This window comes from Leucoraja erinacea, chromosome 9 (genome assembly GCF_028641065.1).
Source record: "Leucoraja erinacea ecotype New England chromosome 9, Leri_hhj_1, whole genome shotgun sequence".
In the NCBI taxonomy this organism is placed as follows: Eukaryota; Metazoa; Chordata; class Chondrichthyes; order Rajiformes; family Rajidae; genus Leucoraja; species Leucoraja erinaceus.
In genome coordinates this window covers 58,287,673-58,303,894 of record NC_073385.1, presented here as the reverse complement: position 1 = coordinate 58,303,894, position 16,222 = coordinate 58,287,673, and the positions used below count along the sequence as shown (strand labels likewise).

At 45.5% G+C, this 16,222-nt stretch overlaps 1 protein-coding gene across 3 annotated transcripts in view; it reads right to left on the bottom strand.

Annotated features, from left to right (window-relative positions):
- Positions 1-14,863, bottom strand: part of LOC129700425 (tau-tubulin kinase 2-like) — a 168,923-nt gene extending 154,060 nt beyond the window's left edge. For 2 of the 3 annotated variants that reach the window (XM_055640894.1, XM_055640897.1), the window contains exon 1: positions 14,506-14,734. The gene's annotated coding sequence lies outside the window, so the exon portion shown is untranslated. The other variant, XM_055640896.1, reaches the window with a different exon arrangement.
- Between the last annotated feature and the right edge of the window lie 1,359 nt (positions 14,864-16,222).

The window sequence follows — 16,222 nt, the reverse complement described above, 5'->3', positions numbered from 1 at the left end:
TCAGGGGGAGATAGAGCTGTGTATCATCTACATAGCAGTGGAAGGAAATGCCGTGCCTGAGGGGAGCATATACAGAGAGAAGAGAATGGGGCCTATGATGGAGCCTTGTAGAACCCCGCAGCAAAGGCTAGCTGGGGATGAGAAAGAGTTGTCTATGTTTGTAGAGAAACTCCTATCTTTGAGGTAGCTCAGGGCAGTGGCATTAATACCAACCCAATACCGGAGATGGTCAATTAGGATGGTGTGGTCCACTGTATCAAATGCTGTGCTGACGTCGAGAAGTAGCAGGATTGCAGTGTCGCCGGAGTCAATGGCGAGAAGGTCGTTGTGTACCTTCAACAAAGCAGACTCTGTGCTGTGGTGGGCCCTGAAACCCGATTGGAAACTTTCCCGGATGGTATTTTGGTGTAAGTAAGGCATTAGTTGATTTAGAATTAACTTTTCAAGGACTTTTGAAAGGAATGGCAGTTTGGAAATAGGTCTGTAGTTGTTAGGCAAGGTGGGGTCTAGGTTAGGTTATTTCTGGAGGGGCTGGACCACTGCATGCTTGAAGCAGGTTGGAACAGTGCCAGTGGCCAGGGAACTGTTGATGATAGAGAGAATGCTGGGACCGGCTATTGCAATGACATCCTTCAGAAGGGCAGAGGGGACAACGCCGAGGGGGCAGGTTGCAGGTTTCATAGTGGAGACCAGCTTTACAAGTTGGAAACAGTCTAATTTAGAAGAACAGACCAATGAGACAGCTAGGTCACAGATGGGAGAGGAAATATTCGTTCTGATGTTCTCAACTTTGCTGGTGAAAAATGTAGTAAATTCTTCGCACTTAGCAGGGGACCCAGCTAAGCTGGTACTGGGGGCAGGACATATGACAACGGTAATGGTACTAAATAGGACCTTGGAGTTATGGCCGTTTTGGGAGATAAGGTCGGAAAAGTATTGTATTCTCGCAGACTTTACTGCCTGGTATTTGAGAAGATTGTTTCTCAGAAGTTCAAAGGAAATTTGAAGCATCAGATTTATACTTCCGTTCTGGTTTTCTGCACTCTCTTCTTAGGGCTCTGGTGGTGTCATTGAGCCAGGGCCACCCTTTAGGTTTAGGCTTAGGCTTATCCTCCCGCGATGTGCAGGTAATCTTTTGCTTTTTTTCCCCCCAATCTGTTTTGTTTCTTACCAAATTATTCTCATATCTTGCCCTGCTTTCTAGTCAACATTTTGGTCCTCCTTTGCTATATATGCTAAATAAAATGCTCCCAATCTTTTAGTTTACTGCTCTTTTGTGCAAGATTTTAACCTCTTAATATCAACTTCAATCTTAATTAAAAAAATATCATTATGCTCAATATTTGGAAAAGGCCCTTCCAGTTAATTACAACAACCCGTTTCCATTGTACAATTCTGTGCAGCTCCAAACAGATATTCTTAAATATTGGAAACTGGCGTGTTTCACAGCTCGTGGCTGCAGAAAATCTATGTCCTGGACCATACTGTCCACTGTGACAATTATGACAACATTGCTTTTTGCTCCCAAAAATCTAAATTGCCCTCTATCATGAAGCAGTGGTCAGTTTGCGTATTCTTGCCACAGTCTCTGCAATCACCCACATATACAACAAGAATTTCATACCTGAAGAATTTCACATATACACATACCCAAGTACAAGGACCTAGATGTGCACTTTATCTTCATCTACTTTCAGGATACCCAAACCCACCTCAATTAAAATTACATCTGCTATTGTTAGATTACTTTTGATTAAACTTGTATAATTCAACACAACTTCTGGTTCATAATCTGCAGCATTACATTGTACTAGGTGCTTTTCATCAGATGAATCGGTTTTGGAGAGATTCCAGAGGAGGTTTACAAGATTGATGCTGGGGATGAATGGGTTAACAATACGAGGAGCTTTTGAAGGCTCTGGGCCTGTACTCACTGGAGTTTAGACGGATGAGGGGTTTATCAAACTGAAACCTACTAGATGACGAAAGGTCTAGATAGATTGGATTTAGAAATAATGTTTCCAGTAATGGGAGAGTCCAGAACCAGAGAAAAAACAAACCTCAGAATAAAAATACATGCATTCAAAATGGAGATGGAGGAATTTCTTTACCCAGAGGGTGGTGAATCTGTGGAATTCATTGCCTCAACTGGCTGTGGAGGCCAAGACATTGGGTATTTTTAAGGCAGAAATGTTTAGGTTCTTGATTAGGAAGGGTGTCAAAGGTTACAGGCAGAAGGCAGTAGAATGGGGTTGTGTGGTAAAAATAAACCAGTCATGATTGAATGTCACAGTACGCGATGGGCTGAATTTTGCTCCTACGTCTTATAGAAACAGGTCCTTCGGCCCACCACGCAGACCATGAATCACGCATTCACACCAGTTCCGTTATTCCACTTCCTCATCAACTCCCTACATTAGGAGCAATTTTAAGAGGCTAAATAACCAACAAGTCCGCATGACTTTGGGATGTGGGAGGAAACCGGAGCACCCAAAGGAAACCCACATGGTAACAGAGAGAAAATGCAAACTCCACACTGACAGCACCTATGGTCAGGATCAAATCCAGATCTCCATGGAGGCAGCAGTGTCAGCCTCTAATGTTGCTAGTTATTACATTTTCTTGGTATTTTACTTGGTGTTGCCCCAAGACATCTAAACACATGTTCACACACAATAGATGTAACTTCATGACATAAATATCATAATCAAGATTCAGACAGTCAAGATGGAATAGATATATAGGTACCCACTCTAGGTGGGGTGATCGGTACCTCTTCACTATGAAACTGAAGGGTCCAATTTTAAATAGTTTTGTGAAATCTACAATTCAAACAGTGTTCAATTAACATTAATAAAAAATGCTAGCCATTGCATCAGCAACACATGAAAGCTTTACATTGATTTTTGCCAAAATAGATCTGAATTGCTGCTGCTTGTTGCATTATTCAGTAACCAATATTAGCTGTCACTGCGAGTAAAAGGAAATAATTTCTAAACTGCGTTACATACTGGCGCAAAGGAAATGCTTGTCTGGGCCATGATAGAGATCTTTGTATCCTCTGTAGTCACTGGCAAGGTCCCAGAGGACTGGAGAATAGCCAACGTTGCTCTTTTGTTTAACAAGGTCAATAGGGATAATCCAGCAAATCATTGGTCAGTGAATCTTACATCAGTGTAATAAAATTATTGGAGAAGGTTCTTAGGGATACGATCTACTCACATCTGGAAGACTAGCAACATTTGATATAGCTTTGTGCAGGAGAAGTCATATCTTACTAGCGCGATTAGGTTTTTGGAGGAGGTGATCAAGATGATTGATGAGGGTCAGACAGTGGATGTTGGCTACATGGACTTTGTGAAGCTTTTGACAAGGTCCCTCATGATAAGACTGATGCAGAAGATTAAGATATGTGGATTATTTGGCGATTTGGTAGATTGGAATCAAAATTTAAGACAATAGTGCAGGGTGCTTATTCTTGTTGGATGTCTTTGGCCGGTGGCAGGACCACTGTTTGTCAAGTGTATAAATGATTTGGATGAAAATATAGGGGAGCTGATTAATACGTTTGCAGACATAATAAAACTCAGAAGAGTTGTGGATAATGAGGAAGGCTGTCAAAGAATTGAGCAGGATGCAGGTAAGTTGGAAAAATGGGTAAAGAAATGGCAGATGGAGTTTAATCCGAACAAGTGAGAGATTAAATGTAAGGAAGTAGCAGATTAAGTAGGACACGTTGGGCCTGGTCCCTCAACGCAGCCCATTCCCCAATGCAATATTCTACCACTCATCTGTTCCCCTAACACAACGGCGGGAGCGTTCTGTAGCCGGGGGAAGGGGACGGCTTCAAGCAGGGCCTGTCAGGGGGTTTGGGAGAGGGGGGTGTGCATGGGGGGGGGGGGGGGGGGGGGGGTGCGTGGGGGGGGGGAGGGGGGAGAGGGTGTGTGGGGGGGGAGGGTGTGTGGGGGGGGGGGGGGGGTGGGGGGGGGAAGGAGGGTGGGGGGGGGAGAAGAGGGTGTGTGTGGTGGGAAGAGAGAGTGTGTGTGGGGGGGAAGAGAGGGGTGTGTGGGGGGGGAAGAGGGTGTGTGGGGGGGGAAGAGGGTGTGGGGGGGGAAGAGGGTGTGGGGGGGGGGGGGGAGAGGGTGTGTGTGGGGGGGGGGAAGAGGGTGTGTGTGGGGGGGGGGGGAGGGGTGTGTGGGGGGGGGGGAAGAGGGTGTGTGGGGGGGGAAGAGAGAAGAGGGGGGGAAGAGGGTGGGGGGGGGGGGAGGGTGTGTGGGGGGGGGGAAGAGGGTGTGTGTGTGGGGGGGAAGGGTGTGTGGGGGGGGAAGAGGGTGTGTGTGGGGGGGGGAGAGGGTGTGTGGGGGGGAAGAGGGTGTGTGGGGTGGGGGGGGGTGTGAGGGGGTGTGGGGGGGGGGGAGAGGGGTGTGGGGGGGGGGGAGAGAGGGTGTGGGGGGGAAGAGGGTGGTGTGGGGGGGGAAGAGAGGTGTGTGGGGGGGGGGGAGGGGGTGTGGGGGGGAGAAGAGGGTGTGTGTGGGGGGGAAGAGGGTGTGTGGGGGGGGAAGAGGGTGTGTGGGGGGGGAAGAGGGTGTGGGGGGGGAAAGAGGGTGTGTGTGGGGGGGGAAGAGGGTGTGTGGGGGGGGGAGAGGGTGTGTGGGGGGGGAAGAGGGTGTGTGTGGGGGGAAGAGGGTGTGTGTGGGGGGGGGGGTGTGGGGGGGTGAGGTGGTGGGGGGGGGGAAGAGGGTGTGTGGGGGGGGAAGAGGGGGGGGAAGAGGGGTGTGGGAGGGGTGGGGGGGAAGAGGGAGTGTGGGGGGGGAGGGGAAGAGGTGTGTGGGGGGGGAAGAGGGTGGGTGGGGGGGAAGAGGGTGTGGGGGGGGAAGAGGGTGTGTGGGGGGGGAGGGGGTGGGGGGGTGTGCGGGGGGGGGGGGTGTGGGGGGGTGCGGGGGGTGAGGGGGGGGAGGGGGGGTGGGGTGAGAGGGGAGGGGGAGGGGGAGGAGGAGGGGTTGTGTGGGGGAGGCGGGGCATGTGGGGGAGGGGGGTGGAAGCGCGCGAGGAGGGGCGGGCTCGTGGGGGAGGGGGGTTGCTCGTGGGGAGGGGGGGAGCTTGTGCGCGGGGGATGGGGGCGTGCGCGGGGGAAGGGGGCGTGCGCGGGGGAAGGGGGCGGGCGCGGGGGAAGGGGGCATGCGTGGGGGAGGAGCATAATGAAGGACCAGTCTCAATATAATCAAAATCAATATAATCAATGTCATCAGCATAATCAAGAACCCGGTCACGCCCTCTGCTCCCCTCTCCCATCAGGTAAAAGGTGCAGAAGTTTGAAAATACATACCTCCAGATTCAGCGCCAGCTGTTAGTAGGCAACTGAACAGTCCTCATCAGCTAGTGTGTTCCTGACCTCCCATTTACCGAACTGAAGACCTTTGAACTATCTTTAATAAGACCTTACTGGACTTTGTCTTGCACTAAATGTATCTGTACACTGTGGACAGCTTGATTGCAATCATACAGAGTCTTTTCACTGACTGGGTAGCATGCAAACAACTGCTTCTCACTGTATGGTGGTACACATGACAATAATAAACTAAACCTGACTAACTCTGGCCCCCATGCTCTTCAATCTCTTTATCAGCGATCTGCCACGCACGACCTTGTGCCAGTATGGATACGCAGACGACCTGGCCCTACTGCATTCGGACAGGAGTTGGTCAAACATGGAGGATGTGCTCTCAGCGGATATGGAACTTGTCCCGGGCTACCTTAAGGCCTGGAGACTAAAACTGAGTGTGGCAAAAACCACAACAGCCTTTCACCTGAACCACATGGAAGCTCAACGCCAACTAACCGTCACCTTCAATGGGTCACCTCTACCCTATAACCCATTTCCTACCTACCTCGGGGTGAAACTAGATCGGCAGCTGACCTACAAGAAACACCTTGAAGCTCTCCATGCTAAAGTCTAGGCGCAGAACAACCTCCTGCGTTGCTTTGCCGGATCATCATGGGGCACCAGGACACCTACACTCTGAACCAGTGCTCTTGCACTGGTGTACAGTGCCGCTGAGTACGCCGCCCCAGCATAAGCTCATACCAGCAAGCTAGACGTCATCCTCAACGACATCATGCGGATCACCGGCTGCCTTACGCCCTACTCCGACGGATTTTCTGCCGGTGCTCGGAGGTATCGCACCCGCCAAACTTCACAGGGAGTACTTCACCCACAGGCTGGTGTGCAAGGCCCCATCGGACTCCACACATCCTTTGCACCACCTCGCCCAGGACTCACAGCAACTAGGACCTCAACGCCTCTCATCTCATCACCCCTTCTCCCATCATGCAGCGACCTTCTGTGGCTCCAGTTTCAACACACTAGGAGCATGGAGAACCAGCTGGGAACAGACTTTGCGACCTCCTCAATTCACTGTTGCACCGAACACCACAGCCCCACCCGGCTCAGACCTGCCCAGAAAAGAGTGGATCGCCCTGAACTGGCTCCATACAGGGGTTGGCCGGTTCAATGCCAACATGCATCGCTGGGTACTGTGTTCATCAGCAGCCTGAATGTGTGGAGCAGACCAGCAAACAGCGCAGCATGTAATTTTCGACTGCGCTGTCCTTCATCCTCTGATGGAGGGGTAGACCTCACGGCCCTCGACAACAGGACATTGAACTGGCTACAGCGCCTGGAGGGCGTTACATAATCTCTGCTGCCTCAAACGCAAGATAGTTACTGAGGTTAATGTTGTGCAGTGTATAATATAAATAGCTTGATGGTTGCTGAGGAGCTTTGCTTGTACCCGGCTGTCTTGGTTTTCAGGCTTCTTCCCGATGGTAGGAGCAAAATGAGAGTGCGGCCAGATTGATGTAGGTCTTTGAGACAGCACCTCCTACAGATTCCTTCTATGGTGGGGAGATCAGTACCTGTGATGGACCAGACAGTGTCCACCATTCTGTACACTCCTTCTTTTGTGGATGTTCGAGTTGCCGAAGCAGGTGCGCTTTCTACTTTCTACTTGAAGTTCAAGACAATGATTCAATGCTGTCACACATACCATGGTAGTGAAATTCTTTGTTTTGCATACAACCCGGTAAGCAGACCTCACCTAGGAAGTACACAAAGAGTCACCGCATTTCTGGCACCAACAAAGTTACAAAAAGTTCATTGAACACTTATCTTCTGGTCGCAGTGATAAGCCAGGACTGCTGCTGCACGTGGCCGCAGTCAGCCCAACAGGTCCCTCTTTATTCATCCTCTTATTCGTCAACGTACCAAACTCCTTAATCATAAAAAGAAACAAGCATTGATGAGATTTCATTGTGTTTGCATTAATGTGCCGGGCCCAGGACAGATCTTCAGAAATATGCATTTTCAGAAACATGGAGCTGTTGACTCTCTCCAATGCCATCCCCGTCAATGAAGACAAGTTTGTGCATCCTCGGCTTTCCTCTCCAGAAGTCGATAATCAGTTCCTTGGTCTTGCTGACTTTTAGAGGAGGAACATTGTTCTGGTACCATCCAATCAGATTTTCAATCTTTCTCGTATTCTGACATGTCTTTACCCATTGTTTGTACAACAGTTGTCGACAAATTTAAAGATGGCAACGGTGCCATGCTTAGCTACACAGTCATGGGTATATATAGAAAGAGTAGAGCAGAGGCCCAAACATACATGGTTATCGAGGAAGACGTTGTGGTCAATTTGTACTGATTGTGGTCTGTCAATGAGGAAGTCGAGGATCCAGTTACAACAAAAACCCAGTCTCCAATTTTGATGATAACTTGAGGGCATGATATCGTTGAAAGCCAGGTTGTAGTCAACGAACAGCTTGTGTTCTTGTTGTCCAAGTGGTCCAGTGCAGAGTTGAGAGCTAACAGGAAGGGAAAAGCTGTAGCATTTTGGAAGTTGACAAACTGTATCTCCATTGCCACTTCTTTAAAACTGTGGGATGCAAGCCGCAAGGGCCTGATTATCCATCACCTTCGAATGTATTATTATGTAAATGCAATTATCTTTCAGCTCCTTCTGGATATTCTACTTCCACAGAAACAGACAATTTATTAAATTTCTCTACCATTTTCTTACTCCACAATATAAGTTTCCCTGTTAGTCTGTAAGGGATCGCATTGACTTTTGTTAATCTTGGATGGTGTTATGATCTTTACTAGGTTACGTGCTCTTTTTTTCCCCCTATCAGCAATTATTTGGCTCTCCTTTACAAAATTCTGAAGTTTTTGCCCAATATTGAGGTCCAATGCTCCTTTCCTTTAATTTACCTGTGTCTTTAATTGCTTGTTAACAACACCCAAATAATTTTCCTGATAAGATTTGGGTGCCTGAAGGCTTGCGAATTCCTTAAACTTTTGCCGCAGTTTACTGCCATATCTTTTACTGGAATTTCCTTATCCATCGTGATTAACTCAATATTTACTAGAAAAAAGTGATGGAGTAATTCAGCAGGTCAGGCGGCATCTCTGGGGAGCACAGATAGGTGACATTTCAGGTTGGGACACCTCCCGCACTAAACATCACCATTCCACACTATCCCAAGATGCGGCCTGTCCTGTTGAGTTACTCCAATACTCTATTTTTGTGTAAACCTGCATTTGTAGTCCTTGCATCCTCATTATTTTATAATTTACTTTGTTTAGAGGCAAGATGTGGTTTCAGATTGAACAAAACCTCCTTCAACCTATTTATAAATTGCCATCATATTACGTTCACTAATCACGAAAGACTTCTTACATCCAGGATAATCATTAATCCTCTCATTGTACAATACAAGATTATAATGTATAGATTATTATCTATGACCATCCGTGATTGGTTCTTTTAACATTCTGATCCACAAATGTAATTCTGACAGTCCATAAATTCATCCTCCACATAATTATTGCTAATTAGCATGCAATACAAGTGTACGCCTTTCACCAATGTGACATCTAATTTTCTGACATGAAACACACATACAAGTCCAATGTTTTTGGCCACTTTCTCGTTCTTAACTTCCACCAAAAACTAGTCCTACTTGATTTTCTGAATTATGGTCCTTTAACTCTATAATGGCACAGGTGGCAACAGGTGCTAGAGACTCTGGTTCGATCCTGACTTTGGCTGCTGTATGGAGTTTGCACGTTCTCCCCGTGACCACATAGGATTCCAAAGGCGTGTGGGTTTGTAGATTAATTGGCCTTTAAATTACCCCTAATGCACAGGGAGTGATTGAGAAAGTGGGATAACAGAGTAGTGTAAACAAGTGATCGATGGTCAGAGTGAACAGGATGAGTCAAAGGGCCTACTTCCATGCTTTATCTATCAATCGGACCCTACCACAACAATTTAGTTTACAGCCTTAATCTATGGTATTAGTTATTTGATTTGTGGGGATATTGATCCCAACTTGATTCAAATGAAACCCTTCCCAAACGAACAGCTCCCTACTCTCCCAATACTGGGCGTGTCAGTGCCCCATATATTTAAATCCATTTCTCCCACTCCAAAATTGGAACCATGTTTTCAATTCTCTGTTTTTATAGTCCCTAAACCAATTCAAACAGGACACATAATAATCTGCAACTTACTACCGTTGTGGTCTGCGTTTTATGTTGGATCCTGGCTGTTGTTATCCTTCAGCAGAAACTTCTATGTCCTATCTGTTGTTGGTTCCCACTTGGATCACAATAAATGGATCTTTTCTCTCCCATCAAGTTCTGCTCCAGCTCCACAGAGAAGGCCATGTCCCTGGTGCCAAACAGGCAACACAACCTTTGAGACTCATGCACATGGCTGCAGAAAACAGTGCCCAAGCCCCCTTATCACTATTACCTCTCTGACTATTCCAACTTGAATGAATTCCTTACTTGTTGGATGTGTTTGTGGACCACGGTTCCTCCAACTCTATCCTCAGATGTCCAAATCTACCTCATAAGCAGCTACACTTTATATTCTTGACTGGTCCATCTAAGAGCTTAAAACAAAATATCCAGGTAACTTTCTCTTTCCCTGATGGATTTCAGTGTCCAAATCCTGAAATCCAGCTCCTCAAAAAGGAAAATAGACATAAAAAGCTGGAGTAACTCAGCGGGACAGGCAGCTTCTCTGGAGAGAAGGAATGGGTGACGTTTCGGGACGAGACGCTTCAGACATTCTTGAAGAATAGTCTCGACCCGAAACATCACCCATTCCTTCTCTCCAAACATGCTGCCTGTCCCGCTGAGTTACTCCAGCTTTTTGTGTCTCTCTTCGGTTTAAACCAGCATCTGCAGTTCCTTCCTACACAACTCAACAAGGAATACAGGTTCCTCATGTGTCAGATAATTATTGTAGGTGTGGATGCCATGGATCCAGATAGCCATCACTCCCACATACTAAAGCTACAACATACCATCAGCTTTAGTTATTTAAAATATAAAGTTCCACTATAAAGATACGGTGGAAGCTAACATTTACACATAACACGGCGAGACCCAAACGATTGCAATATCTGCTTCTTTCCCTTACACTGGGAATGTTTCTAGAAGCCAGCATGTCAAACAAGGATTTCAATTTCAATCGTCCCAACTAACAGAGAATTCAATTCTTGGAGATAAAGCCTCCTGATCACATAAACAAAGTTCCACAAAGCCACTGATTGTTACCTTAAATTTTACTTATGGGATACTATGATATTTAGAATGTCAACATTTTTTGGGGGAAAACAAGTAATATATAGTTCAATTTCCACATAACTTGGGCATATAAATTATAATAAAGAATATTCACATTAAATGCCATCTTATTGTGGTAAACGTCACTCGTCCAATTACAATATTAAATTTCAATAATTGGGGCAAGTTAAGGTTAGTCATGGCCAGTCCTTCATATCCTAATGCTATAACACATTGGTTAATGTGCTTGCGTCTGGGATAACCTCATCAAAAGTTTTTTTTTTTAATTACAAAAGATCACAAAATTATATGGTCTATATTTGGTCTGAGCCTCAGTGACATAAAAGCAAAAAAGGGCTGAAAGCAGTTTAGAGTTGATTTGATCCTTTCCCGTTTTTGTCAAAGTCAAAAGATCACAATATGGATTTGTGAAGCTGTCACTCTAGCACAGTAAGTGACGTAATGCAATGTAATTTAGAAAGCATATTAAATCCATGACCCTTCCACCCTCTCAAATGCATATATAATAATTCCTGGCACTAAGGAAGAACAGGGAGTACTTGCTGTGTTAAACAAATCTCCCTAAGCAATGCCACCCAAAAATAGATTATTTTCCATTGGGATTCATGTGGGGTTTGTGAAACCTTGTTATATATAAAATTTGCTGTTGTTCTTTTTTAGTAGTGATCCATCAAATGCAATCACACACACAGATCTTTCAAATAACTATATTCACGATGGACCAGGGCTTTGTTTCTTCAAAGTTAACAGGATTTCATCTTTTGAATTAATTCTCACATCACTGAATTAAAAACCAGATATATATGCCAGTTAAGCTAACAATATTTTATGGTTATTGATCAATCATTACAAACCAGTCTAGGTTTAATTTCTACAGAAGGACTGCCAATTTACATCAGCAACTGTAACTGTTCACTTGCTTCAAACTGCTAAGATGATCCATTCCCTTCTAGATATAAAAATTCTACCCATCTAGATGAATAACTTGAGGTCACCACTGTTAGAATATTATAACTCAATGGATTTGAGATACAGTGACTACAAACACATCAGTAGTTATGTCCAAGCAGCCATAAATCATTACAAACCAGCATGAAATCAATTTGAATTGGCCAACATTAAGAACAAGGCTCTCAAAAGAAAGTACTATGTTACGATGCATAGAAAGTATAGAAAACCATCAAGTCATGGAAACGGATATGGAGTGCAAGAAATCAAATCCTGGTGTGATGGAAAGAACTGCAAATGCTGGCTTAAATCAAAGATAGACACAAAATGTTGGAGTAACTCAGCGGGGTGGGCAACATCTCTGGAGAAGGAATGGGTGACGTTTCGGATCTGAATGAAATCGTGGTGCCAAGCTATTTTGATGCTGTTTTATTACCCTCAGAGAGCCATTAAAATTTCTGTTAACATACACCTCAGTAACAATGCTCATTAATACTTGTGTTGTTTTAAGATTATGAAAGTGTACAAACACTGCATTTATTCAACTTCAAAAACTTGTTAACTCAAAGCAATTTTCCATGTCAACTTGTTTACAAGAAACCAAAAAGCTAGTTCGTAGTCATCACATTAATCCGATCAACTACCTTCATTTGTAGACTTTATCCAACTTATTATCTACCTCTGATTATTCACAACAGTCCTTAACCAAAGGCAAGACCCTTATCATCAGTAATGTGCAGAGGGATCTTGGAGTCCAGGTTCTTAGCTTACAAAAGGTGCAACACAGAAAGGGTGGTAAAGAAGGCATGTGATATGCTTGCCTTTATTGCTAGGGGCATTGAGTACAAGATGCAGGAAGCCATGATGCAGCTCTATAGGACTCTGGTTGGCCCACATTTGGAATACTGTGTGCAGTTCTGGTTGCCCCAAAAACAGGAAAGATGTGGAAAGTTTGGAGAGTGTGCAGAGAATGTTTACTGGAAGCTTGTGTGGCTCAGAGGAGGTTTCAGCTACAGGGGGAGAGGATTGTTTTCTCTGAAATGTCAGAAGTTGAAGGGAGCCTTGATTGATATAAAATTATGAAGGGCATAGATAGGATAGACACTCAGAACCTTCTTCCCCTGGGTGGACATATCCAACACTAGAGGGCAAAGCTATAAGGTGAGAGAGGGAAAGCTAAATAGAGATGTGTGGGGGAATTTTTTTTTTTTTACACAGTGGACCTGGAATGCATTGCCAGGGGTGGTGATATGACAGAGATGATAGTGGTGTTTAAGAGACTTTTGGATAGGCACATGGAAATGCAGGGAATAGATAGATAAGGAGCGTTTACAGGCAGATAAGATTAATTCAGCTAGGTATCATGTTAGGCAGAAACATTCAGGGCCAAAGGGCACATTCATGAAAACTATATCACATCTACAGTATTTACACTTACACTGACTGCGAAAATTATTTTTATTTGGCTGACAATCAGTTCATTTTAAAAATAAACTTTGCCTGAAGACTATTGGGGTGAAAAAGTTCAGAATCCAGAATTAACACAAAATGTAAACAATTTTGTACAGTGTGCACTTTTCATTTAATATCTCAAGTCTAATAATGCTCATTCATGCCATTCCTTAAATCTTCCAATAAACAATTCAAATATTCATTGTGTGTAAACACACTTCCCCATTTTCACAGATTTAGGTTACTTTTAAAAGTTTGCTGCTTTGTCTCAAACTGGTTAAATACAAATTCAAATCCTAATTTCACTATTACTGCATGCTCTTCGAATCCACGTTAAAATGTCATCCGTGAATCCTTTTGTATATAATGAGATTTAAATTCACGAACCCAATGGTTATTAAAAGCCACGAGAGTCCTTTACCACAAAAAACAATAGAAAATAAAAGACAAATTTTGAAAATAATAAACTCAGTTTGAAAATAAAGAGACGGAGTATATCCCATCAACTTGAAAAATCATCAGGTACAGAATACATACAAATAAATGCCCCTGCACACATAACTGACGCAAAGGCATGAACAGAATACACCATGAGGCAATAAATATTGCAGTAGGATTGCTTTTTCTGCAACATCGCCAAAAGCTGCTCTACCGCCGTTATTTCTGCGATCATTAGTCGAGGCCAAATAACTACCCCCCAAACAACAACAAAAAATGACCGAGATGATTATTTTCAAGGGATTTCAACAAAATGATCTGCGTTCCTTCAAGGTCAATGTCCTTTTATTAAAGAAAGGAAGATTATTGCAAACTGAAACAGACCTCCAAATGATATCGAATGAGGGGAATGACCCTGCAAATCGTTTTACAGCAAGGCCCTCATAACGTGCACTAAAAATTATGTCCTCGTTCGGCGATTGCTATGGCCGACTGCATCCCGAGGATGTTAAGACAGAATATACCGATCAACGCCGACTGTCGTACAACGCGTGTGTCAAACACAGGCGTTGTGAAATTACAATCAGTGTGTGCGGGATTAATTCAGTTGGGCCCCCCACTCCACCCTATATCCGGCTCTGTGATATTAATGATTCAGCAGGTTATGGTCCAGCAAGTAGATTGGAAATGGGAAGATTAGACTTATTCAGATCATGCCTCTGTCCGGGGAAAGAGTACCAGTCAACCCTCATAAATCCCAATCGCCAGAATAAAACGGGTTGCCTCTTTTCCTCCCAACGGAGCTCACAGGATCAGCCACCGACAACACCCCAACCTACCACCCACCCACAGCCCCCAACCCCAGCGGCCGCCCCGCCTCGACCCCTCGCCAGGACATGCCGCTGCGGGGTGGCTGGCCGCTGGCCGCTGCCTCAATCATATCCACCCCCTCCCCTGCCCTCCTCCGTGCGTTGCCATCAACGGCTGAGGCAAGGCCCGAGGCTCACCTGTGACACGGCTCGACATCACCGCCGCCGCCGTCTTCCCGGGGGGTGAGTGGCCCCCTCGGTCTTCCCCCCCAAACCCCTCACTTTACAAGCGGCGCGGGCTTTTCTGCCGTCCCTGTTTCATCTCCCACGGAGGAGGTGTGGGGAGGGGTGGGTGAACAATAAATGCGAGGAGAGGAGGAAGGTGGGGAGGGGAGAGGGGGGGGGGGGGGGGTGCGGCGTGCGTGTGAAGAACACCTCAAAACAATCAATGGATGAGACTGCCCCTCGGTCAGGCAGCGGCGGCGGCGACGGCCGCGGCGGCTCCTCCTCCTCCTCCTCCCGCCATGATTGCCGCAACCTCTTACGTCGCACTGTACCATCGCAACCGGCCGCTCAACGCAACGCAACGCAACGCAACGCTCACAGCGCGCGCCGCGACACGCCCCTCCCCCCCCGCTCCCATTCGACGGTGCCCGGCAGCCGGGGGGCGGGACTACACGCTCTCTAGCGCCCTCCCCTTCTCGGCGATTGGCCGGCCAACGAACGTCACAGTCCTGCCGCATTCACCCACTGCGCCATCGTGGCCCGAAGCATTCTGGGAATTGTAGTTGTCTGTGGGGGAAGGAAGGGGAAAGCGAAGTTGGCTTTCATCAACACACCGATGCTTTGGTCGTAACTTGCTCCAACGTTGGTCGGGCAAAGCTGGAGTCTTTAAGCTAGAATGTAATAATCGAACATTTAGAAAAGAATAGGAGAAGCGAAAAAGATTTATGAAAAGAGGGTGACCAGGAGAAAAGATAAAGGGGAGCCAGTAGATTCTCTCCTCCATACTTTGCTCTTGTCACCCCTCTGTTATGTTAATCTTCGTCTCATCTGTCCACAAAACCTTTTTCCAGATCTGTGGTTGTTCTTTTAAGTACTTCTTGGCAAACTGTGATCAGGCCATCTATTTTTGCAGCTAACCGGTGGTTTGCATCTTGCACGTGTAACCTCTGTATTTCTGTTCATTGAAAAGTCATTTGAAAAGTCCATAACTGACTGCTGAAGAGTGTTTCTGATATGTCAGACAGGTGTTTGGGAATTTTTCTTTATTATAGAGAGAATTCTCATGTTATCAGCTGTGGGGGTCTTCCTTGGCCTGTCAGTCCCTTTGCGATTAGTAAACTCACCAGTGCTCTCTTTCTTCTAATGATGTTCCAAACAGTTGATTTTGGTAAGCCTAAGGATTGGCTGGTGTCTCTAGCAGTTTTATTCTTGTCTCTCAGTCTCACAATGGCTAATTTGACTTTCATCGTCACAACTTTGGTCCTCGTGTTGATAAACAGGAATACAAGTTTCCAAAGGTGATGGTAAGACTGGAGGAAAGACTTGGTGCTGACAGCTCTCTGATACCTGCATTAAGGAGGCATTTAAACACTCCTGAGCAATTACAAACACCTGTGAAGCCATGTGTCCCAAACATTATGGTGCCCTGAAATGGGGGGGGGACTATGTATAAACACAGCTGCAATCTTTACATGGTGAAACCAAAATGTATAAAAATGGCCTTTAATAAAATCTGACAATGTGCACTTTAACCACATGTCATTTTTTTCTATTACAAATCTCAAATTGTGGAGTACAGAGGCAAATAAATAAATTGTGGGTCTCCGTCCCAAACATTATGGAGGGCTTATGTATAGTAAGATTTTTACTGAACTCTATGCAAAAAAACAAATTTCACTGTACATGCAAC